Source organism: Terrapene carolina, unplaced genomic scaffold (assembly GCF_002925995.2).
Source record: "Terrapene carolina triunguis isolate 2854851 unplaced genomic scaffold, T_m_triunguis-2.0 Scaffold211, whole genome shotgun sequence".
NCBI classification, from domain to species: domain Eukaryota; kingdom Metazoa; phylum Chordata; order Testudines; family Emydidae; genus Terrapene; species Terrapene triunguis.
In genome coordinates, this window is record NW_020664562.1 from 13,986,755 (window position 1) to 14,013,191 (window position 26,437).

At 41.6% G+C, this 26,437-nt stretch overlaps 1 protein-coding gene across 2 annotated transcripts in view; it reads left to right on the forward strand.

Moving 5' to 3' along the window:
* Nucleotides 1–16,705: 16,705 nt before the first annotated feature.
* LOC113407417 (WD repeat-containing protein 47-like) overlaps nucleotides 16,706–26,437 on the forward strand; it is a 42,370-nt gene continuing 32,638 nt past the window's right edge. For both annotated transcript variants that reach the window (XM_026655913.1, XM_026655914.1), the window contains exon 1: nucleotides 16,706–16,799. The gene's annotated coding sequence lies outside the window, so the exon portion shown is untranslated. The remainder of the gene's footprint in view (nucleotides 16,800–26,437) is intronic.

The following is a 26,437-nucleotide window of genomic DNA, read 5'->3' on the forward strand; positions in this document are numbered from 1 at the left end:
CACTTAGATGATACAACTACAAGTGATAATGGAAATGTCTGATTCATGTGTGGAGATGTGTATGTGCTAATAGAGACTATAGGGTACATTTACTCTATATTTTGATTAGATACGTAAGCACTGAATGTTGTTCATCTGCAATTACATTTTTTACATTTCTTGCCTTATGCTTTTGTGTTTGTGCTTGTCTTGAAATTTAATTTTCTTGCTGTTTTTTCCTTCACTTTTCTTATTATTTTCAGTGTCATTGAATTTTACCTAATGAATCCCATCATGAAATACAAACAAAAAAGTGGTCTGTTATGAGGTACAGAACACTCTATACTTATTCTAAGACATCCTGGTCTTGTTCCGAAAGACCCTCATTGTATGTTCTAATCATTACTGAAAGACTCATCCCACTGAGTATTTCCAGTTCCATTTCAACATCGTAATACTGGTTTGTTTATTTTTTTTTTAAATTAAATATTAAGGGAATTCTTTGAGCTGCTTAAAGGGAGGTTTCCTTCAGATTAAATTATTTAGCAACTAAAATATTCAGGAGAGTCACAGTATTCACTAACTAAATCTGTTTTTTTCACCTCAGTTCTACCCAATTCAGCCTTAAACAAATGTTGCTGTGGATAGACATCTGATATGGGTTTCAGTCTGTCCAGCTTTTGAAAAAGTAAATCACTTTTTTTACATACTCTGACAAATGACATTTTGAGAATCTCTTATCCATTTAAAATAAGTATGGCAAAGAACCTGGTAGACATTTCAATCTTTATAACAAATATAAACATTTTTTTAAATAGCCATTGGAACATATTTCAGTATTATTTACAAAGGGCTGCATTTTGATTTCATAACAGTGTTTCATTATTTTGCACAAGTCACTATTGTGCTTAGTGTTTTTCTTTTGTATAATTATTTTCAGAGTAGCACTGTTCTGAAAAAACTACAAACTTGAAACCTTCCCCAAATCTGTGGTTTTTTTGGCAACGTGTACCAGACGATTAGTTGGTGGGAGGGGGGCGAACTCATTCTCAGGAAAAGATTTGAATGATTTATGATCCTGTTTTGTTTGTGTTGTGACAACTGTGTAAATATAAAGACAGTATTATGCTATAACTATGTAGTTCATTCTGTTTCATGGGGAGTAGAGACTAAAATTATGTACATTTCTCTCATTGAACTGCTTAGAGAGAAATAATGCCTCATTACTATGATGTACTCATTTACTTATATAAAAGATTCACAGAAATGAGATGTCCTTAAACAGTTTAGAACAGTACTTTTTTAATTATTATAAGGCCTTAGGCATAAATGCATTGGGTTGTTTATCAACATTTTCTCAAATGCTGTCAATATTTTACTATAATTTATGTTCTTATATTTATGTATATTTGTTAAAACTGTAAAAAAAAAAAGAAAAAACACTTTAAAATACATGTTTAAGATGTATGTGGCTCAAAACTACTTGTGGCTAGCTGATTCCTACTGTTTGCATGTATATGATCAGGATATGTAACTCTTATATTTCAAGTGTATACATATTATGTATATATTATATAAAAATATAGAGGGGAAAGAGGGTTTGCACATTCTGCCTGTTAGCTCTTACAACTACTGTTATATGAACTTTGTATAGTAAAAATTAGTTCAAGAAAAGTCAGTGCTGGAGTAGGGTGCGGGTAGATGGAATTAATAGACGTGGGTATGATGAATATGTTTATAAAGGTTTATCATGGGAGGCCTTTTTCTTTCTAAAACTGACCTAGGATTTGACTGAACACTTGCAATACTCACTAGTACATGCACATCCATCTAAACAAAGTGAGTTAAAATACGTGCCACAGGGATTCTTTGAATCATTTAAAATATGACTGAATGTATTATGTTCATATTTGTCTACAGGTTAAAAAAAATGTGCAGTGTCTAAAGGTAGAATATGAATAATGCAGTTGAAAAGTTCATTGCTCAGTCTAAAATTTTTCTTAATACAGGAAAAGTGAAGACGGACGCTTTTTCTTTTTTAAGCCTGCAAAATTTTCTAATTACACTGTATCTTTGGTTGGGGTCATGTTTAAAAAAATAAAAAAGGAAAAAAGCTTTTCATAAGGCCAGCATTTATCACTGATCTTTTCAGAACACACTGGTGCTTTCATCAGGGGTATTATTATTATTGTTGTTATGACTGAATTTGCCAAACACTCATCTTAATTTCCAGAGCAAAACTTCAAATTTTAACAGTCGTAATTGCTACTGAAACCATTTTTTAAATTTTAGTATGACTGTTCGTTTTTATTGTTTGGCTGTTTAAAGCCAAATACAGCTATTTAATTATGATTTAATAGGCACTGTTGAGAAATGTACAGTGTATTGTGTGCTTACTTGTCCACTTCTGTGGATCATTGCTTCCATATTTTTTCAAATAGTGTGCTGTAAAATATTGTCATATTGCTACTTATGTGGTACAGTGTAGTTTTTCCTTTCAGTTAAATAAAAGCATGGCACCAAAAATCATACATTTTCTCACGCTCTCTCGTATTATGTTTAAATATAAACAAAGTGTGATTAATCAATTTACCTATCTGTTCAAAGCATGCTCATCATGGTAGCTGAACACCTTACAAATTTTAGAAAAAATGCATACAGATTTCTATTTTCTCTTCATCCCCCATTTATGTTTATTTTATTTAACATGTAACTCAGTGTTCTATTATCAGAAGAAAGCTGTTGAAGAATTGGATTTAACAACTCTTTGCCTTCAAGAATGAAATTTAATCCTAATCTCTTCCAAAAGAAAGTTCACAGTTGCAGGCCAGTTGCCAAGAAAATTTTGTCTCCCACGCACACTAGTCCCAATCTTATGGTTAACTTTCACTGTTTCAAAGGATTGGTCTAATTTTGGGAGGTTATCATTCAGCATAATGTGTTCATGTCAATAGCTTTGGTTCAGCCTGTGGAGGGTTTTTCAATATAAAATGAAGCCTTGTACTTGACTGCTGTTTAAAGGGAAAATGGTACAAAAGGCAGAACATGAGGTGAAGTGTTCCCAGTTATCTGTGTTGGAACATAGAAGGGCTGCTGCCTTTTGAATGAACTAAGGCTTCTTAAGCGTTGTCAGCTTTTTGTGAAATCACTTGTACTTCTCAACTGTCGTGTATATCTTGGTCAGAAGTTTCCAAAAATTAAGTTAAGTTATCTTTTTCCATATATGTAAATTAGCAATTTAAATATTTAGGGCTAACCTATGCCCATTTGATGGACTCTTGCATTTGTTTTTTAGCTTTATGGTCTTTGTTCTGCATACTTTTCTGTAATCCCAGTGGCTGCCAAATATACAAAATTTAAAACTCACTGATGGATTTTTCCAGCCAGGTTTAGAGACTTAACTGAGGTTTCAACTCTCTCCTGTTGACCAAGATATCATACCTCAGGTCACCTGTTAAGCAAAGTTTCCTCTTGCTTTTTATTATGGAGCTGCTAAAAATATGAGGAGCCAGGAAATCTAATGTCTGTTACAATACTAGATAAGACATTGGAAAATAAGGCACTGGTTCAGAAAAGCACTTAAAAATGTACTTGTCCATCACTGAATCAGGGCTGAAGCTCCTGCATGAATGTTGTAAGAAGGGTACCTAAACCACCTTGATCAGGCAGTGCTTCAAGATGACAAAGCTATAAACAGAAGAAAAGTATGTTAAAACAGTAAATGAAATAAATAAATTACTTAACTTTGATTACAATTAAAATTGATTACAACTTGAAAACCAGGTGCAGGATCACATTCAAATTCTTGCATTGCAGACAAAAACAAATATGATCTAATCTTATTCTTGGAGAAATAGACACCAGAGACATTCCAACAAAATATGCCAGATAATCTGGTCATGGCAGAAAGAGCCTGCTGTTTCACCACCATAGGACAGCATCTTTTTACCAATCTAATGGACTGAAGAGTGAATTCTGCAAGAAGATAAGGAACTGGATTAAAGGGACACAAACACATCCCCTTTTTCCAGATCTGAGGCCCACCACGCAAAGTTAAAAGGTGATGCTTGGCCTCATTCAAACAAGACTTTAAAATAAGCAGAAGTGCTTATTATATTCTAGAATATTAAAGTTCAATTCCATGGGAAGTAATGTCACAGCTATTGAATCAGAAAGACAACTGTTAAATCTATTGCAAGTGGATTCCTTGTCCAGGCTCATTAAACCTTAACATGATGACAATGATGGCCAAATCATCTCTAGAATACTTAAATGCATTTCTTTTAGAATTTGGTTTGGGGATTCTTTTCTTTACAGTACTTGTATCATTTTCTTCATTTATAATTTTCTTCTCGCTACAGCAGATTAAAGTAAGGTAAAAATCACATTATTTCACCTGAGATAGTAGTAAATTTATATCTATACTGACATACTGCATACAATAATTGTCAGCATGACTGACCATGTAACCAAAGAATCAGAAACTTCCTTTCCAACACAATTACAATTTTAATCACACAGCCCATGATAGACCTTTTACATTCTAAATTGAAATTTATATTTAATCTTTGGTCTGTCGGAAGTTGTTTCTATAAATATGCACTATAAAAACCTTTCTTCAAGGACCATTATCTTTACAAAAAAGAGCAAAATCACCTCTGCATGATGATCCTGGAAAAACAGGAACTATTTTGGTTCCTTGGCCTGAGGCTTCTACTCATTCTGCAAGATAGCATACTCCACTCTCTAAACACAACAGTGAGGAAAAAAAGCCTACTGAGTGCAAACCCAAGAAATTCCTCTTATACAAAGGAATAATCTGTAGAAGAGACAAATGGGTCCTGAGATATTTTTGTTCTCCGCCATATCTGCAAATTTGGGGGACAAATTGTTAGCTAACTACCAGCAGACAAAGTCTGTCAATGACTTTCAAAGGAATTGAAAAACAATTTTTATTTCTCGTGACTGAAAATTTTTTAATTTTGTAATTTAGAATTCGCAGAATATTCCCACATAAAAACATGAATTCTAAAATACGCACATTTTTATTTAAGCTATTTAAAGCATTCATGTATTTCAACATGTTTCATAGGAATTCTAATTCCACCATGAAACTCTACTAATACAATTTGGATAGTTCTCTAAGTCTGAGAATATAAAAAATGAAGACAAACACTATAAAGTTATTTTAATAAGAACATCACTATTCCAAAAATTTTGAAGTCAATTTTTTTCCTTTAATTTGGCAGAACTACTATAAAGACCTGAATTTCATAGATGTTGAGCACCTGAAAATCTCATTGGCTACAAAGGGCAAATGGGATGCTTGGTAGCTCTCAGAGTGCACTTACACTGTTAAAATGTCTTATTCTTCTCACAATTTGGTTAAATACAGAGAGATTCTATGAGCCTGATTCTTAGCTCCACTCAAGTAACACTAAGTAGCCAGGAAGCCATCTTATCTGGCTTCCTAAATAGTCTCTTTAGGTAGGGGATGTTGCCTCTTGTGGCCTGAGCAGTTCCCAATATTCAGGATCTTATGGGTTGTTTCTGTTAGGAGGAGAAATTGATGAATACAACCAATACTTCTTTGATGCAATCCTGCTCCCAGAAACACTTCCATCAAACAATGCTCAGCAAAACCCTTCTGCCCCCATAGTTCAGTTTCTGACCAGCCTTGCATGAGGCATGTGTCTTGGGGGATGGCTCTTATTTTTTCAGCTATCCTACTCCAAAAAGGAGCTTAACTGCTTCTTGCATTATCCTGTATGAAGGGCAGCTGTCATACACACCAGCTTCACAGAGGTTTCACAGATGGCATAGCAGCTTTATGCCACTCGCTAACACCATTTCCTGGAGCAGAGGGCATTCCTGCGAGAAAGGGGCAGAATATCTCTACACCTCAGTGATCCTCAGCAGACAGAATGACCCTTTTGGTCGATAGGCAGCTAAGTGTAACTTAGAGCACCACTGTGGCTCAGTTCTAAGTTATAATAGGGAAAGGATCAGCCCTGGGATCAAGAGAAACACAATGGTGATTTAGAACTACCTTTATTTCCCCACCCACAGCTGTGCAGAGCCTATCTTGCCTGTAGATGAGGATCTAGCCCTAGCTATCTGCAGATATCTTTTTCCAATTTCTCTATTATGTTTATTAAAGATGCTAAAACCTTAGCCCTTGCAGAGCTATCTAGTTGTGTCATCTCTGATACTAAAACAGCATTTCTTTGCCACCTTCTGGTGTTTTTGAGAGCTGAGCAAGCAGTCCTTAAAGAAGTGTGGCCATAAAGTGTGACCTTGAGATCCATAACCCCTTCCAAGTGTACTGTCAACTTACGTTTAGTTAGCTAATCTTTTCAAACGGTGACATTCAAGTATCCTCCATTTTAAACAAGACTTCAAATTATCTTATTCTAAATTTGGACTTGATAGAAGTCCAACAATTTAAAAGAAAACATTCTATACCTCTACAGCTTCTCTCTTTTTTCTTATAAAGAAATCACAATTTAATTTTTCTATAGCCAAACACAGCAAGTCTAGGAAAAGATCAACACATTACTATTGTGGAATCAAAGCTGATGTCTAAAGTGAGGTACATGCAGACTCTTAGACCTTCTCACCTACACTTACTGATGTAAAAGGGAGTCTAAAGAGTGCATCTTACATGTAGAGGAGCCAGAAGAAGGGGTAAGTTACAATTAGTGATGGGGCTGCTTTAAACTTACACCTTCCTGCTAGAAAGAAAAGCAACTATATTCTTATCTTCTTATGAGTTACACCAGCTAAGGTTCCCTCACAGTCAGCCTCATTGGGCTGTGTAAGTTACATGTTGACAACAAGTGTGAATCTAAGGCTTGGTCTACACTAAACCCCCAAATCGAACTAAGGTACGCAACTTCAGCGGCAGGCAGGCTCCCCCGTCGACTCCGCGGTACTCCTTTCGTCTAGCTGGAGTACCGCAGTCGACGGCGAGCACTTCCTGGTTCGACTTATCGCGTCCAGACAAGAGCATCCACAGATAGGGTATGTCTACACTACGAAATTACTCCGATTTTACAGAATTCGATTTTTGGCAACAGATTGTATAAAGTCGAGTGCATGCGTCCACACTAAGCACATTAATTCAGCAGTGTGCGTCCATAGTACCAAGGCCAGCGTCGACTTCCGGAGCGTTGCACTGTGGGTAGCTATCCCATAGTACCCGCAGTCTCCTCCGCCCATTGGAATTCTGGGTTGAGATCCCAATGCCTGATGGGGCAAAAAACACTGTCGCGGGTGGTTCTGGGTACATGTCGTCAGGCCCCCCCTCTCCCTCCCTCCCTCCATGAAAGCAATGGCAGACAATCATTTCGTGCTTTTCTTCCTGGGTTACCTGTGCAGACGCCATACCACGGCAAGCATGGAGCCCACTCAGCTGACCATCACCGTATATCTCCTGGGTGCTGGCAGACGTGGGACTGCATTGCTACATAGCAGCAGCTCATTGCCTTTTGGCAGCAGACGGTGCATTACGCCTGGTAGCCATCGTCATCATACTCCTGGGTGCTCTTTTAGCCGACCTCGGTGAGGTTGGTCAGGGGCACCTGGGCAGACATGGGAGTGACTCAGCCAGGTCATGCCCATCTTCTAGAGAGCACCAGGAGATGACGATGGCTAGCAGTCGTACTGCACTGTCGCTGCCAGCCTAAGATGTATAAGATAGATGGAGTGGATCAAAACAAGAAATAGACCAGATTTGTTTTGTATTCATTTGCTCCCCCCTCCCTCCATGTAATCAACGGGCTGCTAAACCCAGGGTTTTGAGTTCAATCCTTGAGGGGGCCATTCTGCGTGACAGTTGTTTGTATTTCTCCTTGATGCAAAGCCACCCCCTTTGTTGATTTTAATTCCCTGTAAGCCATGTCGTCAGTCGCCCCTCCCTCCGTCAGAGCAATGGAAGACAATTGTTTCGCGCCTTTTTTCAGTGCAGACACCATACCACGGCAAGCATGGAGTCCGCTCATCTCAACGCAGCAGTCATGAACATTGTAAACTACCTCATGCATTATCGTGCAGTTTATGCAGAATCAGAACCTGAAAAACCAGGTGAGGCGGAGGCGACGGCGACACAGAATTCTCTCAAAGTGCAGGCCCTGGCACTTTGGAGATCATGGTGTTAATGGGGCAGGTTCATGCCGTGGAACGCCGATTCTGGGCCCGGGAAACAAGCACAGTGTGGTGGGACCGCACAGTGTTGCAGGTGTGGGACGATTCCCAGTGGCTGCGAAACTTTTGCATGCGTAAGGGCACTTTCATGGAACTTTGTGACTTGCTTTCCCCTGCCCTGAAGCGCAAGAATACCAAGATGAGAGCAGCCCTCACAGTTGAGAAGCGAGTGGCAATAGCCCTGTGGAAGCTTGCAACGCCAGATAGCTATCGGTCAGTTGGGAATCAATTTGGAGTGGGCAAATCTACTGTGGGGGCTGCTGTGATGCAAGTAGCCAAAGCAATCACTGAGCTGCTGCTACCAAAGGTAGTGACTCTGAGAAATGTAAAAAGAACAGGAGTACTTGTGGCACCTTAGAGACTAACAAATTTATTAGAGCATAAGCTTTCGTGGGCTACAACCCACTTCTTCGGATGCATATCTGAGAAATGTGCAGGTCATAGTATATGGCTTTGCTGCAATGGGATTCCCTAAATGTGGTGGGGCGCTAGATGGAACCCATATCCTTATCTTGGCACCGGAGCACCAGGGCAGCCAGTACATAAACCGCAAGGGGTACTTTTCAATGGTGCTGCAAGCCCTGGTGGATCACAAGGGACGTTTCACCAACATCAACGTGGGATGGCCGGGAAGGGTTCATGACGCTCGCATCTTCAGGAACACTAGTCTGTTTAAATGGCTGCAGCAAGGGATTTACTTCCTGGACCAGAAAATAACTGTTGGGGATGTTGAAATGCCTATAGTTATTCTTGGGGACCCAGGCTACCCCTTAATGCCATGGCTCATGAAGCCATACACAGGCAGCCTGGACTGGAGTCAGGAGCACGTCAACTATAGGCTGAGCAAGTGCAGAATGGTGGTAGAATGTGCATTTAGACGTTTAAAGGGTCGCTGGCACACTTTACTGACTCGCTCAGACCTCAGCGAAACCAATATTCCCATTGTTATTGCTGCTTTCTGTGTGCTCCACAATCTCTGTAAGAGTAAATGGGAGACGTTTATGGCGGGGTAGGAGGTTGAGGCAAATCGCCTGGCCGCTGATTACGTGCAGCCAGACACCAGGGCAATTAGAAGAGCACACCAGGAAGCGCTGCACATCAGAGAAGCTTTGAAAACCAGTTTCATGACTGACCAGGCTACGGTGTGACAGTTCTGTTTGTTTCTCCTTGATGAAAACCCACCCCCTTGGTTGATTCATTTCCTGTAAGCCACCCACCCTCCCCCCCTTCGATCACAGCTTGCTTGCAAAGGAAATAAAGTCACTATCGTTTAAAAACCATGTATTTTTTATTAATTGATTATAAAAATAGGGAGATAACTGACAAGGTAGCCCGGGTGAGGTGTGGGAGGAGGGGAAGAGGGAAGGAAAAGGCCACTTCAAAACTTGTTGAATGACAGCCTTCTGTTGCTTGGGCTGTCCACTGGGGTGGAGTGGTTGGGTGCCCGGAGCCTCCCCCCACACTTTCTTGGGCGTCTGGGTGAGAAGGCTATGGAACTTGGAGAGAGCAGTTAAACAGGAGCTGCAGCAGCACTCTGTGATCCTGCTGCCATTCCTGAAGCTCCACCAGACGCCAGAGCATGTCCGTTTGATCCCGCAGTAGCTCCAGCATTGCATCCTGTCTCCTCTGATCTCCCTGCCGCCACCTCTCATCTCTATCGTCCCTCCTGTCCTCACGTTCATTGGCCGCTTTCCTGTACTGTGATACTGCGTCCTTCCACACATTCAGATGAGCTCTTTCATTGCAGGTCGACAGCATGATCTCAGAAAACATTTCATCACGCGTGCGTTTTTTTCACTGCCTTATCTGAGAGAGCCTTCGGGACGGAGGAGGGAGGCTTGAAAAATGTGCAGCTGCGGGAGGGAAAAAAGGGAGAGAAGTATTTAAAAAGATTCCCATTGTTCTGTAAAATGTATACTCTTTCACGGTGAACAACACTATTCACATTACATAGCACATGTGATTTCGGTACAAGGTCACATTTTACATCTTATATTGAGTGCCTGCGGCTTTGGTGTTAGAGATCACAGATGCAGGGCCGGGCAACAGAATTCGGCTTGCAGGCGACCATGGTAAGCCATAGTCTTTCGGCTTCTGCAACCTTCATAAAAGCAGTGCCCTCCTTTCCCATACCAAGCAAAGCCCGTTGAGTGCTGCGGTTTTCGTGTTAACGTGCAACAGCAGAAACCAAACTAACCCCCCCTCCCCCATCCAATTCTCTGGGATGATCGCTTTACGCCTCCCCCCACCGCGTGGCTGGTATCAGGGAAGATCCCTGCTAGCCAAACGCGAACAGCTCAGCGCCAATGCACCCTCCCACCCGCCACCGCTTGGCTAACTGTGGGGAGGATTTCTTTTCAGCCACAGGCAAACAGCCCAGTAGGAACGGCCACCTTTGAATGTCCCCTTAATTAAAATTCCCGTATTTCACCCAGGTTACTATGAACGATATCACTCTCCTGAGGATAACACAGAGAGATAAAGAACGGATGTTGCTTGACTGCCAGCAAACACCGGGACCATATGCTGCCAGGCTTTGTCATGCAATGATACCAGATTACTTGCTACTAGCATGGCGTGGTAAAGTGTCCTACCATGGAGAACGGAATAAGGCTGCTCTCCCCAGAAACCTTCTGCAAAGGCTTTTGGAGTACCTCCAGGAGAGCTTCACGGAGATGTCCCTGGAGGATTTCCGCTCCATCCCCAGACACGTTAACAGACTTTTCCAGTAGCTGTACTGGCCGCGAATGCATCCCAAGTCCTCAGGGCAAATTAATCATTAAAAAACGCTTGCTTTTAAACCATGTTTTATATAACAAAGGTACACTCACCAGAGGTCCCTTCTACAGCTTCGTGGTCCGGGATACAGCCTTGGGAGGGTATTTCAGTCATGGTGAGAAAAAGATCCTGGCTGTTGGGGAGAACAGTGTGCTGTGTGCTCTCCTCAAGCTCGTCGTCCTCCTCCTCATCTTCCCCGTCCGCAAAATCCTCAGGCATGGCAGAGAGTACCCCCTCCTCGGAATCCACGGTCAGGGGTGCGGTAGTGGTGGCGCCCCCCCCAGAATTGCATGCAGCTCAGCATAGAAGCGGCATGTCTGCGGCTCTGCCCCAGAGCGTCCGTTTGATTCTTTGGTTTTCTGATACGCTTGTCTGAGCTCCTTAACTTTCACGCGGCACTGTGTTGAGTCCCTGTTGTGGCCTCTCTCCATCATGCCCTTGGAGATTTTTTCAAATGTATTGGCATTTCGTCTTTTGGAACATAGTTCTGATAGCACGGAATCATCTCCCCATACAGCAATCAGATCCAGTACCTCCCGTACGGTCCAGGCTGGAGCTCTTTTTCGATTCTCGGACTGCATGGTTACCTGTGCTTATGAGCTCTGCATGGTCACCTGTGCCGATGAGCTCGACTGGCCAAACAGGAAATGAGATTCAAAAGTTCACGGGGCTTTTCCAGTACACCTGGCCAGCGCATCTGAGTTGAAAGTGCTGTCCAGAGCGGTCACAATGGTCCACTGTGGGATAGCTCCCAGAGGCCAATACCGTCAAATTGCGTCCACACTAACCCTAATTCGAACTGGCGATATTGATTTCAGCGCTAATCCCCTCATCGGGGAGGAGTACAGAAATCGATTTTAAGAGCCCTTTATGTCGAAGTAAATGGCTTCGTTGTGTGGACGGGTGCGTGTGGACGGGTGCATGGTTAATTCGATTTAACGCTGCTAAATTCGACAAACTCGTAGTGTAGACCAGGCCATAGAGTTGATCAGGAATAGCTCTTCTGGAATGACTTCCCATGTAGACAAGCCTTAAATTGTCATTACTTGGATCTGCAAAAAGGCAGCAAATATCCTGAAAAGAATTTCTGTGACCCACATAAGATGCATCACAAAGTACTATGTCTATGGTACATGAGCTTTATGTATACATAGTCTGGCAAACATAAGAAGTAATAGCTACCTATGTTTTTATGTCAGTGCTAATCTGCTAATGGAGTCTTCCATAAAGATTAAGAGCTAATAAAGTACTGAGCTTTGCATTAAACAGCGTTTGCCTCATCCTTCCCACAACATCACAGACCTAACTCCTGGTACAACAAGACCTGACAAGAGCACACAAGTCAACACTTATTAAAATGATCTGGATGCAGATTATCTTTTGTTGGCTCAATATTTTTTGTTGTTTGATCTACCTCGAAACTGGAATTGTTAATGCAAAGATGAACTAAAGGTTGTCTAGTTTCAGTGAAGGCTCTGTAAGCAATTCTAGCTCCTTTGCGGAAATCTTAGACAAGGTAAGTGAGAATGTCTTTTATTGGACCAACTTCTGTGGGTCCAATCACCTCATCCACCTTGTCTCTCTAATATCCTGGGACCAACGCAGCTACAACAACACTGCAAATACAGGCTCTGTTGTTCTCCCAGGCTGACCTCTCAATGGGAGCTAACTGCACCTTCTCTGAGGACAGATGTCTGCAGGGATTTGGTCTATCCTCACTAAGGACCCTGTGTTCCCTACACAGAGGTAATTCTCACACATGGAAGCGTAAACACTTTGAACTCAGAATTTCTTCTTCTTTTTCATCATCCTGTGTGTGTGTTGGGGGGCGGGGTGGCTTACTCCCAATACAAAACACTGAGTCTCAGGGGTTCCACTAGAGACAAATCATCTGCACTAAGGACCTGTGCCTCCACATACTCCACCAACATATTAATGGATTAGCCACAATAAAACATCAAGATAGACTTTTCTTTTAATTCACATATGTGTTTCTGCTAATGCTTTGACTGATTAAAACTGAAATAACATTTAAAATCTAATGTACTTTTCAAAATTTATACTGATAGGTCGCTTTTTGCATTTTTCTCAGCTTGGCCAGTGAAACTAAACAGCTCCAGTTCCCATTTGTTTATAGTCACTTTCATTTCCTTATGCACCATCAGGTTGCTGATGTATTGCAGAATATGTACATTTCTTTTAAATGGTGCATTTAATTCTTCTAAAAATCATTACATTAATAAACACCTACACTGCCCATTCACTCCAATGAGAGAGCTCTGAACCTGAGTGATATTTTTACATGTAAATGGGGGCATTCGTTGTCTTACCTGAGAGTCAAGTTACATGCGATGTGATATCAGAACTGTAATCATGCAGAAGGGCTTCCTTCCAGGACCTGAAAGTCGTGTATTCATAGCCCTTTAATTGCAGAGTCACTGCTGAATAGCTGGCACTTTGTCTGCATCACTCTTCACAGGACAAAGAGTTTGGCATCCTTTTACATATTCCTTTCTAGAAAAAGAGAACAGGATAAGAGGGTTGAAAGACTTAATATTTTTTCTTGCACATTTTGGCTGTTTCTAGATAAAACAGAAATAACTTGTTTCTTCGGGGTGCAACTCTGTGCGGAATTGAACACCTCATAGAATCAGGGCCCTAGGAAGTTCCCAATCCTACTATACTGAAACCCATGGTAATCCTTCCAGTACTCCAATGGAACTCTTAGACAGTCATATTTTCCCATTCTTCTACTCTCTTCACCACAGAGTTTATATACATGTCTGTTGTGTAAAGGTTAGAAGTGAGAAATATCTATTACTGTCCATGTGGTGTTGGTACATTGTGTTTTTTGTTTTTCAAATGCTGCACTGAATACTCTAAAACACTCCCTTCTGCACCCCATCTCATGTGACTGATTCATTTAATACTAAGAAATTTAAATATATATAAATAAAAACAGGCACTGAAAAATGAAAATATCTAATAAATGGACATATTTATTTCATCCAATTAAAAAGGTCTCAAGAATGAAGTGGTCTGCCTCAGTTCAACATTTTAAAGCATAGTTACCATAATTAAATAAGGCAAAACAGATTTGCTGTAGCACACAGGAAAATGTGAGAAGACAGTAGAACAAAATTCCAAGACTAACCTGGAAACCGGGAGGCTCTCATCTAGTAATTAAATATATTGCCAACAACCCATAAGTCTCCATTGCGTTAGCAAGGGAAATATGATTTAAGAACACCCGTCACAGTGTTTATAATGCGTTATCCCAAAGGAAAGAAGTGCATCTGTTCTATATTAATTGTAGGTGATTTTTCAGTAGTTTGAGAGCTATTTAAGCAAGTATTCTACAAACAATGTTATAGTAATATAGCCAAACCACAAAAAGATTAAGGAGCTATATAGTAATAAAACAAAGATCTCAAGGCACATTTTTATGGAGCTATTATCTGGATGTGTGTGAAAAAAAAGAGGGCACACAGAGTGCATCTTAATTCCCACATCCCCTGCACACGCATGCAGCCATTCTTCTTCTTCTTATACAACAGCAAGTGCAAAGGCGGTGAAATGGATAACCTGTCCACCAGTGCCCCACAGCTTTAAAGGCATGTGGTCTGCCAGCTAGGGTTCCCAACCCTACATATGCATATTTTAGTTGGCAGCACTGTTCTTTTCTGGAAAAGCCAAGTGATTCCCCACCTCTTACTGTGATGGCAGGGAGGTCCAGGAACTCACCATGCAGCTGGCAATACTTTACTCGTCCCCGACGCAAATACATTCAAAACTAGTAAAGACTAGATTTTCATAATGTGTATTTGGAGGCATACACGTGCTATCGATGTATATAGATTTACTCTATATATATGGACAGTGAAAAAGAATACTTTGGTGATATGCAGCACAGAAATAAATAAAATAGTCTAATGTTGAGGTTTCCTGTTCTAGCTTCCTTGTCAATCCCTTATTGCAGTTTGCTTATGCCACGGGCCCTGCCCTCATTCTTACCGACGTTCACTGCCTCCAGGCCAACACATTAAAAAAACCAAAGTATTCTACATAGAAATTGCTCTGCTTTGCTAACAATTTACACCCACAGACTGACAGTCAACTCATTGAATATGTAAGGACAGTTAGCGAAGAGGCCTTGTACTTTGATCATACCCTCCTTTTGACACTTTCCGGGTCTTTGTCTTATAACAAGAAACTTTACAAAGACGATCATAACAAATGCATGTACCAGCAACTTGTAATTATGAGCAAGATATCTCATTATTTGTGGTCTACCTGCCCTTTGCTGATTGCAGTGGGTATGACATGGAAGGAATCTTTTGTTCTTGGCTGCTAGGTTATTTATATACTTTTCCATGCGACTCACCACATACCTGAGCACCTCATAAACATGAATGAAGTTATCCATACAACACCCCTCTGAGGCAGGAAACTCTTTTAAATCAGGTTTCAGAGTAGCAGCCGTGTTAGTCTGTATCTGCAAAAAGAACAGGAGTACTTGTGGCACCTTAGAGACTAACAAATTTATTAGAGCTACAGCATGCATCCGAAGAAGTGGGCTGTAGCCCACAAAAGCTTATGCTCTAATAAATTTGTTAGTCTCTAAGGTGCCACAAGTATTCCTGTTCTTCTTTTAAATCACCATTTTACAGATGGGAAAGTGAGGCACAGACAGATTGACTTGCCCAAAGCTACACCTTACTAGCTATAGCAGAGTTGAAACCAATATCCAGACTTCTTAAGTCCTTGTCCAGTACCTTTGCCACAAAACCTTCTCTGCAGACCTGCCTCTCCTTCTGATACACTAAAGTCTCGGAATCTTACCTACAAGTTTGGGCTCAACTAACCTGCTCGGTAGGTGCACGCCCAGACTAATGCAAGGGATGAGAAATGTTCAAGGTGATAATCAGTGCTACGGAGATGCTCTGACTTGTGCCAGGGGCAGGTGAACTGTGCAGCAGCGCAGAATCCAGGCAGAGCCAAGGTGGCACAAACCATTTCGGAACATGAACCATCTTTGACTAGATGGTGAAGCGTAGGCAGACACATTAAGTAATTTACCCGGCAGAGTTTCCTTCATTAACATGTACAAGTCCCTGCTAGCCAGGGTTAGTTTCTGTGGCTGCACAGCTCAGATCTCTCCCCGCTCCAAGCCGAGTGACCACTTGAGAAGAACTTTCCCTTCTGCGTTGTCCTAAAACGTAAACCGTTTTCGCAGCTGCCTTCAAGGCGAGCTCATGTTTCCACCCGCAATGTCCGTACTCCTGGCCGGGGGCTCGCGGGTGCAGATAACGCCTCTTCCCCACCGCAGCCGCCTGCAACGGGGCCCGCTTCGCCCCCTTCTCGCTTCTTTTCGCCTTTCCCATCGGTTCTGTCCGGACCAGCAGCGGGGGTCAGGAGGTCCCGGGGCCCGCCCAACGCTCCTGTCACGGCCCCAGGCGGGCGCCCAGCCGCCTCAACCCCGCCTCAGAGCTCCCTAGGGCAGGGGGCAACCAACGCACCCGGCTGCCCACGGAGCAGCCGCCCCTGCCCCTCCCTGTCTCCCGTCTCCCGTTTCCCGTTTCCATTCCGGCGGCTGCGCGGTCACCCCGCCCCGGCGCGGGGAGGGGCCTGAGGAGCGGCGCTGCCGGGCCCCGATTGGCGGAGCCGCTTGACAACCGCAGTCAGGGAGCCGGAGCAGCCAGAAGCGGAGCCGTAGGGTTAGGGCAGCCGCCGAACTGGACCCCCTTATTCCTGGGCCAGGGACCCGCCGCCATTTTGCGTCCCTCCCATCCGCTCCGTGCGTATCTGTGTGTCCGGGCCCCCCGGACTCCCCTCAGGTGGGTCCGCGTCGTCGTCGTGGGGAGCAGCCCCGGGCTCGGGCTGCCTGGGGAGAGTCCCGGCCTGCTGGGGACCCCTTCCTGCGGGGGCCAGGCTGGCACCTCCCGAGAGAGGGTGATAGAAGGCAATGGGGGAGGAGAGTGTCTGGGAGGGAGCAAACCGGAGGGGCGGGAGGAGGGGAGTGGGAGCAGGAGCTGGGGGTGGGCAGGCGGCGGCGGGCCTGTCAGGGAAGGGGGTGGGGGATAGAAGAGAGTCTGGGGCGGGTGGGGTGACAGCGGGAGCTCTGAAGGGGGGAAGCCCCAGGGGATGGCAGGGTCCCCTGTCATGGGGAGGAGGGGAGGAGGTCTCCTGCCAGACAGTGGAGCGGAGGGTGGTGCTGAAGGGACCAGGCGAGACAACAGCCTGGTTGCTTTGATGCTGGTTTGGCGAAAACCCATTCATCTTGGCATTCTCTCCTACCCCGCCCCAGACCCCGGTATCCTCCAGTCTAAATGTGGTGCGTGATCCTGTTCTGTGGCCTGCAGCCCCGGTTCATTCCCCCCGTGAAGAGCAAGGGGACAGTGTGGTTCTAGCCTGATTCCTCTGTTGTGATCCTGGCATCTAAGTACTGATTTCCCTTTGTTGTAGCGTTTACAGGGCAAGTCCTCTATAATTAGGTGCCTTGGACATAAAAATGTGTCGACTCTTAGCATACTTGTGTTTACGTGAACAAGATGCGGTTTCCTTTTTGCCTTTATTGCTGACAAATGGGATGTATAAATATGATGCATTAAACCTTAATATTTAAGTACAGTAATCTCACTGAAGTCCTACATGTTCTTAGTTCTTCTGAGTAAACATTCTGGAAATATTTTCTGTATCTTGATACTGTATCGTTAAGTACGTTATTGTTTCAGGGTTTTGAGTAGCAAAAAGGAGAAAATACTCTTAAATACACATGAGCTAAAACGAATGAAGTATGCCAATACAAAAGTGGTGTACCAGCGACTACTTAGTCAAAACACATTAGCTAGTTGCTAGATTGTCAAAAAAAAATTTTAGTAAAAGTTGTTTCCTTTTTCCTCTTTATCACAATATACAAGTATTGTGTGGTTTAATTTCACCTTTCTTTTCTATTTTTTTTTTTTTTTTGGCATCCATCATACACTTCTCTGCATGATGTGCATTTATAATCAAGACAAAGAGCATTCAGGTTGTAAAAGAAACTGATAAAAGCAAGGAAATCTGCCAGTCAGTTATCAAATATAGTAGGTCAAACCTTAATGAAGTATGTAATATTGTGTCTCTCTAAACTGGGCCTTGCAGACCACAAGGAGGTACTCCAATATGAAACACTTGGATGCTAAGTAGTGGAGGTGTGGAGAGAGAGGGTGGTGCATGATAGAATCTTTATTTTGACAACTGATCAGTGGAATGGAAAAAAGTTGAGCCATTGAGTTAACGCTGTTCATTTGGGGGCCAGGTATGGGAAAATGCGTTGTATAATTCGTCCTTATACACAGGTTTGTCTTTTTAATTAAAATCAGAGTACCTGTATTGTAATGTAGTTTATATGAATTTTTATATTACCTTGTTCCTAAGGGCTAAGTGATCTCCAGTGATTTCCACCCTATATATCCCTATTTCATGGGAATTAATTCAGATAAAAACTTGGCCCATAGAATGTAATTTTAAAATATTTCCTCTTTTATTTAGGGCATCTGAGAATTATTGAGGACAGAGTGAAAATGGAGCCACAAGTTAATGACTTGGGCCCAGATCCTGCAATGAACTCTCTGCATGGACAGACTCCTGTGCTCACATGGAGATATCATTGCAGAATCAGGGGCTAGGTTACTCTAGAATGAATGAATAAAAATGTGTCTAATATTTCACACCAAGAAGTGAAGACTTTAATTATTATTTTTTATTTTAAATGTTTTTTCTTTTTTCCCTTAATACTACTTACGGAGCTCTTTTCTGTGAAGTTGTTTATGCTGCAACAGTTATTATTGTGAGAGAGTCTCTTCAGAAGTGTCTGCATTTTAAAAGGCTTATGGTTTACAGCTTGTTATTTACACCTGTTAGGAAAACTAGACTTTTGAATGCATTTTGCTCTTCTGTGTAAAAAGATAGATGTAGAGATGTTTTTTAAGTACATCAGAAGCAGGAAGCCTGCTAAACAACCAGTGGGGCCCCTGGACGATCAAGATACAAAAGGAGCACTTAAAGACGATAAAGTCATTGCGGAGAAACTAAATGAATTCTTTGCTTCAGTCTTCACGGCTGAGGATGTTAGGGAGATTCCCAAACCTGAGCCGTCCTTTGTAGGTGACAAATCTGAGGAATTGTCACAGATTGAAGTGTCGTTAGAGGAGGTTTTGGAATTAATTGATAAACTTAACAGTAACAAGTCACCGGGACCAGGTGGCATTCACCCAAGAGTTCTGAAAGCACTCAAATGTGAAATTGCGGAACTATTAACTGGTTTGTAACCTGTCCTTTAAATCAGCTTCTGTACCCAATGACTGGAAGATAACTAATGTAACACCAATATTTAAAAAGGGCTCTTGAGGTGATCCCGGCAATTACAGACCGGTAAGTCTAACGTCAGTACCGGGCAAATTAGTTGAAACAATAGTAAAGAATAAAATTGTCAGACACATAGAAGAACATAAATTGTTGGGCAAAAGTCAACATGGTTTCTGTAAAGGGAAATCATGTCTTACTAATCTATTAGAGTTCTTTGAAGGGGTCAACAAACTTGTGGACAAGGGGGATCCAGTGGACATAGTGTACTTAGATTTCCAGAAAGCCTTTGACAAGGTCCCTCACCAAAGGCTCTTACGTAAATTAAGTTGTCATGGGATAAGAGGGAAGGTCCTTTCTTGGATTGAGAACTGGTTAAAAGAGAGGGAACAAAGGGTAGGAATAAATGGTAAATTTTCAGAATGGAAAGGGGTAACTAGTAGTGTTCCCCAAGGGTCAGTCCTAGGACCAATCCTATTCAACTTGTTCATAAATGATCTTGAGAAAGGGGTAAACAGTGAGGTGGCAAAGTTTGCAGATGATACTAAACTGCTCAAGATAGTTAAGACCAAAGCAGACTGTGAAGAACTTCAAAAAGATCTCACAAAACTAAGTGATTGGGCAACAAAATGGCAAATGACATTTAATGTGGATAAATGTAAAGTAACGCACATTGGAAAAAATAACCCCAACTATACATACAATATGATGGGGGCTAATTTAGCTACAACTAATCAGGAAAGAGATCTTGGAGTCATCGTGGATAGTTCTCTGCAGATGTCCACGCAGTGTGCAGCGGCAGTCAAAAAAGCAAACAGGATGTTAGGAATCATTCAAAAAGGGATAGAGAATAAGATGGAGAATATCTTATTGCCCTTATATAAATCCATGGTACGCCCACATCTTGAATATTGCATACAGATGTGGTCTCCTCATCTCAAAAAAATATATACTGGCATTAGAAAAGGTTCAGAGAAGGGCAACTAAAATGATTAGGGGTTTGGAACGGGTCCCATATGAGGAGAGATTAAAGAGGCTAGGACTTTTCAGCTTGGAAAAGAGGAGACTAAGGGGGGATATGATAGAGGTATATAAAAGCATGAGTGGTGTGGAGAAAGTGAATAAGGAAAAGTTATTTACTTGTTCACATAATATAAGAACTAGGGGCCACCAAATGAAATTAATGGACAGCAGGTTTAAAACAAATAAAATGAAGTTCTTCCTCACACAGCGCACAGTCAATCTTTGGAACTCCTTGCCTGAGGAGGTTGTGAAGGCTAGGACTATAACAAGGTTTAAAAGAGAACTAGATAAATTCATGGAGGTTAAGTCCATTAATGGCTATTAGCCATTTTCCCTAGCCTCTGTTTGTCAGAGGGTGGAGATGGATGACAGGAGAGAGATCACTTGATCATTACCTGTTAGGTTCACTCCCTCTGGGACACCTGGCATTGGTCATTATCGGCAGACAGGATACTGGGCTGAATGGACCTTTGGTCTGACCCAGTATGGCCATTCTTATGTTCTTATGACTCTGGGAATATTTGTAATATGCTGAAAAAATATAAAAGGAGTATATTGGAGATCTTTTGATGCCAGAAATTAAAACTTCTTGCGGAAATTAAGGGGTGAATATTGTGTCTTTAAAAAAAAAATTAAGAATATGTTCTCTTTAATTGTCTGTTTCATCCCTTAATAACTGTTTTTTTAGAACTAGTACAAACATCCATTATTTTAGACTTTCAAAAGTCTAAATGAATTCCCAGTATGACTGCCCATCAGTCATTGATCATTATCTAAGGGCACTAACATTTTATTTTAGAAATGCATTGCTATCTAAAATGTGAACAAATCTGGGTTTTTTTTAAACTCCCTTACAAAGTTCTTTATGTAACTTCTACTAAAAGGCCATAGATACAAGTTTGCACAATTGGAGTTACCATTCCATTTATCGGCAAACACCCTGTGTAAGATGTTAAGCTTAAATTATGCCCCCAAGAATAGATGTTTCCTGATTCTGTTGCCCTTTCAATACTTATAATACTCTGGTTTTGGTTTTTTGTTATACATTTTTTAAAGGAAAACTAGCACAGAAATCTGAAAGCTTAGGATATAAATGCAAAGAAAGGAATTTTAAACCTTTAACACTGCCGCTCAGTCATTCTTGAGTATTAGTGCTTGATCAGATCATTGGTGACGTTATGTGCCATATGTGCTGGCAATACAGAGTCACAGTGGAATGGTTTGAAGATGCAGCTTGAGCTCTAACCGTCAGTTTTTCTGCTGCTCTGTGTTTAATACCTATAATGTTTTCAAAAAATGGATATATAAACACACATTTCACAAGATCCTGTGTGCAAACTTCTAGATTTTTCACATTGCATACTTTACAGCTCATTGTTCCAGTACATCTTAGTAATGTGTAATGCATATGAGTGTATTAAATCTGAGTTTTTTTTCTTGTTACCCTTAAAAACCTTCAATTAAATGAAAAAAAATTCTGTAGTAGACCGCCCATTTATTTCTGGCTCATTGTCATTAGACTAGCAATTGTGAAGTATCCCTCTTATCTGCATTTTCAGTCAGTCCCTTCAGAGTCATGTTAATGAATTCCCAGTATGTTGCATCTTTTCCTCAGAAATTCAATGTCCCACAACAGGTTTTTTTTAAAATGGAGCCCAAAAAATGTTGCCATAACTGATAATGAATCAATAAACAATCTTTAGGTCTCTCCTGCAAGATGTACAGGATCTCCTGGATTGTACTGAGCCCTTTATTTCAATTGCAAGCAGAATGTAAGTAGTCAAAATGTAATTATCCATGTTGGAATTTGGCAAGAACACTAAATGAGCACAGACCGACTCTTGCAGAAAGTACCATGGAATCTGGAAACAGATGATACTTGTCATCTTGCAGGACTGGACAGTTTTGGGCCTAATCCTGCTTCTACTGAAGTCACTGGCAAAATTCCTTTGGGTTTCAATGGAATCTGGATCAAAAGGAAGACCCTCTGAGCTTCTCATTTTAGTTCCAGATACGACTGATTTATTTTAGTTATAAAAGCATTTTGGTGTCAAATGCTTACCAAACCATTGACACTTTAAAGTACTGACTAGGATTATATGAAACCTCAGATTTTCTCTTTGCATATTGTAATAAGATGTAAATTTCTCATGCAGTAGCTTAGTTTATTATGATGTGGTGGCTTTTTTGTTTTTGTTGTCAGTGACAATTTTGTTTGCAAAATGGGGCCCACCTGTTGTTGGTCCACTGAAATTGTTAGTTCTCTTATCTCTAAAGGTATACAGCAGGGGTTCTCAAACTGGGGGTTGGGACCCCTCAGGGGGTTGAAAAGTTACAACATGAGGGGGTCGTGAGCTGTCAGCCTCCATCCCCACCCCGCTTTGCCTTCAGCATTTATAATGGTGTTAAAGATATAAAAAAGTTTTTGTTTTTTTTAATTTATAAGGGGGATTGCACTCAGAGGCTTGCTATGTGAAAGGGGTCACCAGTAAAAAAAGTTTGAACCACTGTTATACAGGATGAATACTCTTCTGTAGTCCTGATCTAAAAAAATTGTATAGCTGTAGAACTTTACACCTGCATTCAAAGATCCAAGTTACCTGTGCGGAAGATGAGTGGTGCTTTTACATGTTGCAGTGCCGTAGAATTCTCCTAGAATAACTTTGCGGAAGCAGGACTGTTCCTGGTTTACAGACGTGGTGGTTGTCTTTTGTGCTGATAATTTCTTTTACTGTCACAGCTGTTAGATCTTTCACTTAATGTAATTGTACTTCCAAGAATGGTATTGTATATCACATTGGTTTCTGCATCAGTAAGGTGTGTAAATATTTAACTTTAATGCAATCGTGGAAGGCATGTAGAGCCTGTACTCCTATTTAGCTTTGATCTGTGGTGCCATCCAATCCAAACAAAAGTCCAAACTAAATGTTCCATTGCTCAATTGGAGGTCTTATTCTGCATGAACTGTACTAGTAATATCCTACTGAAGAGACTCGTTTTAAGGTGGAGTACTAGTTTTACCTGTCTGCTAGGAAATTATTTGAAGTTCAATAAAAACCATAATATCATAAAACATATTAAAAGGCAAATCTGAAGTCTAGAGACCTACTTCAGAAGATGAGGTTGGGGATTAAGGTGTTGACACTTCAATATTACAGTATATGTTCTGATACGGTTGTTAGTTTCCTCCTTCCCTCTAAAAGATATGACTGGATTATCTTCTAGGATCAAAAAAACCCTTCCCCGGTTGTAGAAAGAGAATTAGAAAAATGATGAAAGAAGAGCATCTGTTGGCATTAGGGAGGGAATGACATCTCACCATCCAACAGCTTTTTGAAGCAAACACAAAACTATGTAACTCTGTTTCTTTTCATTATTCTACTCCTGGGGAAATTCTGTGCCAAAAAAATAAAAATTATGCACACAATATTTTAAGATTCTGCATATTTTATTTGTCAAAATAACACAATATAATCATGGTGGTTTCAATTATTTAGGTAATTTATTTAAACTACAATACAATGGATAGAGAATGGGAGTGGGGAGCATTGGAGGAAATCCCCAAACCGCCTTGCCTGGTAGTAATGTAGTTATTAGTCAACAGATATACGCAGCCATATGCTCAGTGTTACGTCATAGGCAACTGAAGAGCCAGTGAGGGCTGGGGAACCAAACTCACAATTTATGTTGGGTACTGACCATTGCCAGAAAGCTCAATAACAAACAGTTCATGGAGCAAATTTTGACAAGAAATTTTTTCAGTCCAAAAATTTATACCAGTTCTAATCACTAAAGCACCATAAGCATTTATAAGGCCATACTGTCCTTTACACCACTTTTGCCATGTAAAGGAGCCTTAAAAATTTAACATCTGTTTTATACTTCTGGGGGAATTCACAAAGACAATGGGAACAATTCACTAAGCGGGCAGGCTGCTATGTTTTGCTCTGCCTGAGGGGACAGCCTATGCCACTCCTACCTCCTCAGACACACCCTGAAGCCCTTCCCTTCCATGCCGAGCATGCCGGGAATAGTGAGCGAGAGGGACGGAGTCTGTCTCTCTCTCTCTCTCTCTCTCTCTCTCTCACGCATGACTGCCCACCCCTTCACACACCCGCGGTGGTTATTTATGTCTCTGTTGGCTTCTCCGGGTTCCCAAACCGACCTGCCTGTGCTGCCAGGGAGGGGAGTGTGCCTGTGTGGCTTTCCTTTGCTCCCCCATCAGAAGTCATTTTTCTGCGGGGAAGCAAAGAAATCTGTGGGGGACATGAATTCTGTGCACGTACAGTGATGCAGAATTCTCCCAGGAGTAGTTATTTACATAAAATGTTCTATGAGCCAGCTGACTCTTAAATAGAAGAAAAAATTGCTAGCTGAGAGCATAGGCCCAAATAATGGTTGTGCCTGCCATTGGAGCCACTAGAATATTTAATGATGACTAGAGCCTTCTGTGACTAAAACATAAATTAAAACTGGTCATATTAACAGAAGGCAGGCTATTCTAGCTGGCACAGCCAAATGTACACTGCTCCAAAATAAACGAGGCTGCTCTAACTAAATAATTTTCCAGTCAAGTGTTCTGGGGGGGAAAAAACAAAGAAAATTGGCAAACAGCTAAAGGAAGAATATGGAAAATGCTATGATTTAACTGGTATATTTAAAAAAAAAGTCTGAGTTCTCATATCTGTTAGAATTCAGCAGCATAAGTTTACTGTGAGCAATGAGAACTTTCAGATTCAAGTATTTATTCTTTCATTTTTCCTCTTGACTGTGCCTGGTAAATAGTTCATCTGTTCACTAATCCCTCATAACACATTTTACTTGGAAAATCAAGCTAAACTGATTATTTAAACTTTGATATGGCAAACTTCTTTTTATTTCTATCTTTTGCTTTTTGATTACTATTTTCAGTACTTTCCAGATTGGAAGTAGATTAGTAATTACCTGCTCCTAAATGGAGGACCTCTAGAGCAGTGGTCTCCAAACTTTTTTGATCGCGCACCCCTATCAGTAAAAAAATTTTGAGCACACACCCACTGCTGCACCGGCTCTACCATTTTTGCAAAAAAAAAAAAAAAAAAAAAAAAAAATGCCACTCGGACTCCCGCCCAAACTGACGAAGAAAAAAAAAAAGCGCTCCTCCTGCCGTGCACCCCCAAGGATCCTCTTGCGCGCACCCCACTTTGGAGACCACTGCTCTAGAGTATGCACCACATCTTGAATTTGACTTGGGAACCACATCCTTTCCCGTTAGCAGTCATTTAACATCCTGTTGCAATTACTTACTTATGTAGAAAAGTAATATTAGAAAAGTGTGTATTTTAGATATGTCTAATTAATTTTTTTGTCATTCTTGAAATGATGAGAAAAAAGTACAGACTTTTCAGACCCTACTTCAGACAACACTTTTCATCTTGCTCTGTGATTGTTTCTCTTCCCTTACTCATATTTCTCTTCCTCTTCATCACCCCCTTGTCCTCTGCAGACTAGCCACCTGGCTCTCTTGTCCCGTTTTCCTGGACATTCTTTCCTACTGATGGCTCCAGTCCTTGAGAGTAGCTTCACTTTCCTCTCTTGTTGCCAGCTGCTTTTAGGGTATGTCTATACCAGTGGTTCTGAAACTTCATTGCATTGTGACCCCCTTCTGACAACAAAAATTACTACACAACCCCAGGAGGGGGGACCAAAGACCAAGCCCCGCTGCCTGAGCTTCACTGCCCCGCCCAGAGGGGCCAAAGCTGAAGCCCAAGGCTGAAGCCCAAGGGCTTCTGCCCTGAGCAGGTGGCATGTAATCTTAGCTCTGGGTGGTGGGGCTCAGGTTTCAGCTTCAGCCCTGGGCAGTGGGGCTTGGCCTTCTGCCCTGGGCCCCAGCAAGCCTAACACCAGCCTTGACAACCCCATTAAAATGGGGTCACAACCCACAGTTTGAGAACCCCTGGTCTATACTGCACTTGGGAGTGAGCCTCCAAGCCTGATTAGATAGACTTGTGCTAATGGGACTTAAGCTGGCACACTGAAAATAGTAGTCTGGATTTTGAGGCTTTTGCAGAGACTTGACAGAGATCCAGGGGGTCATGTGGGCTTGTATGCCTGAGGTGCAATGTGG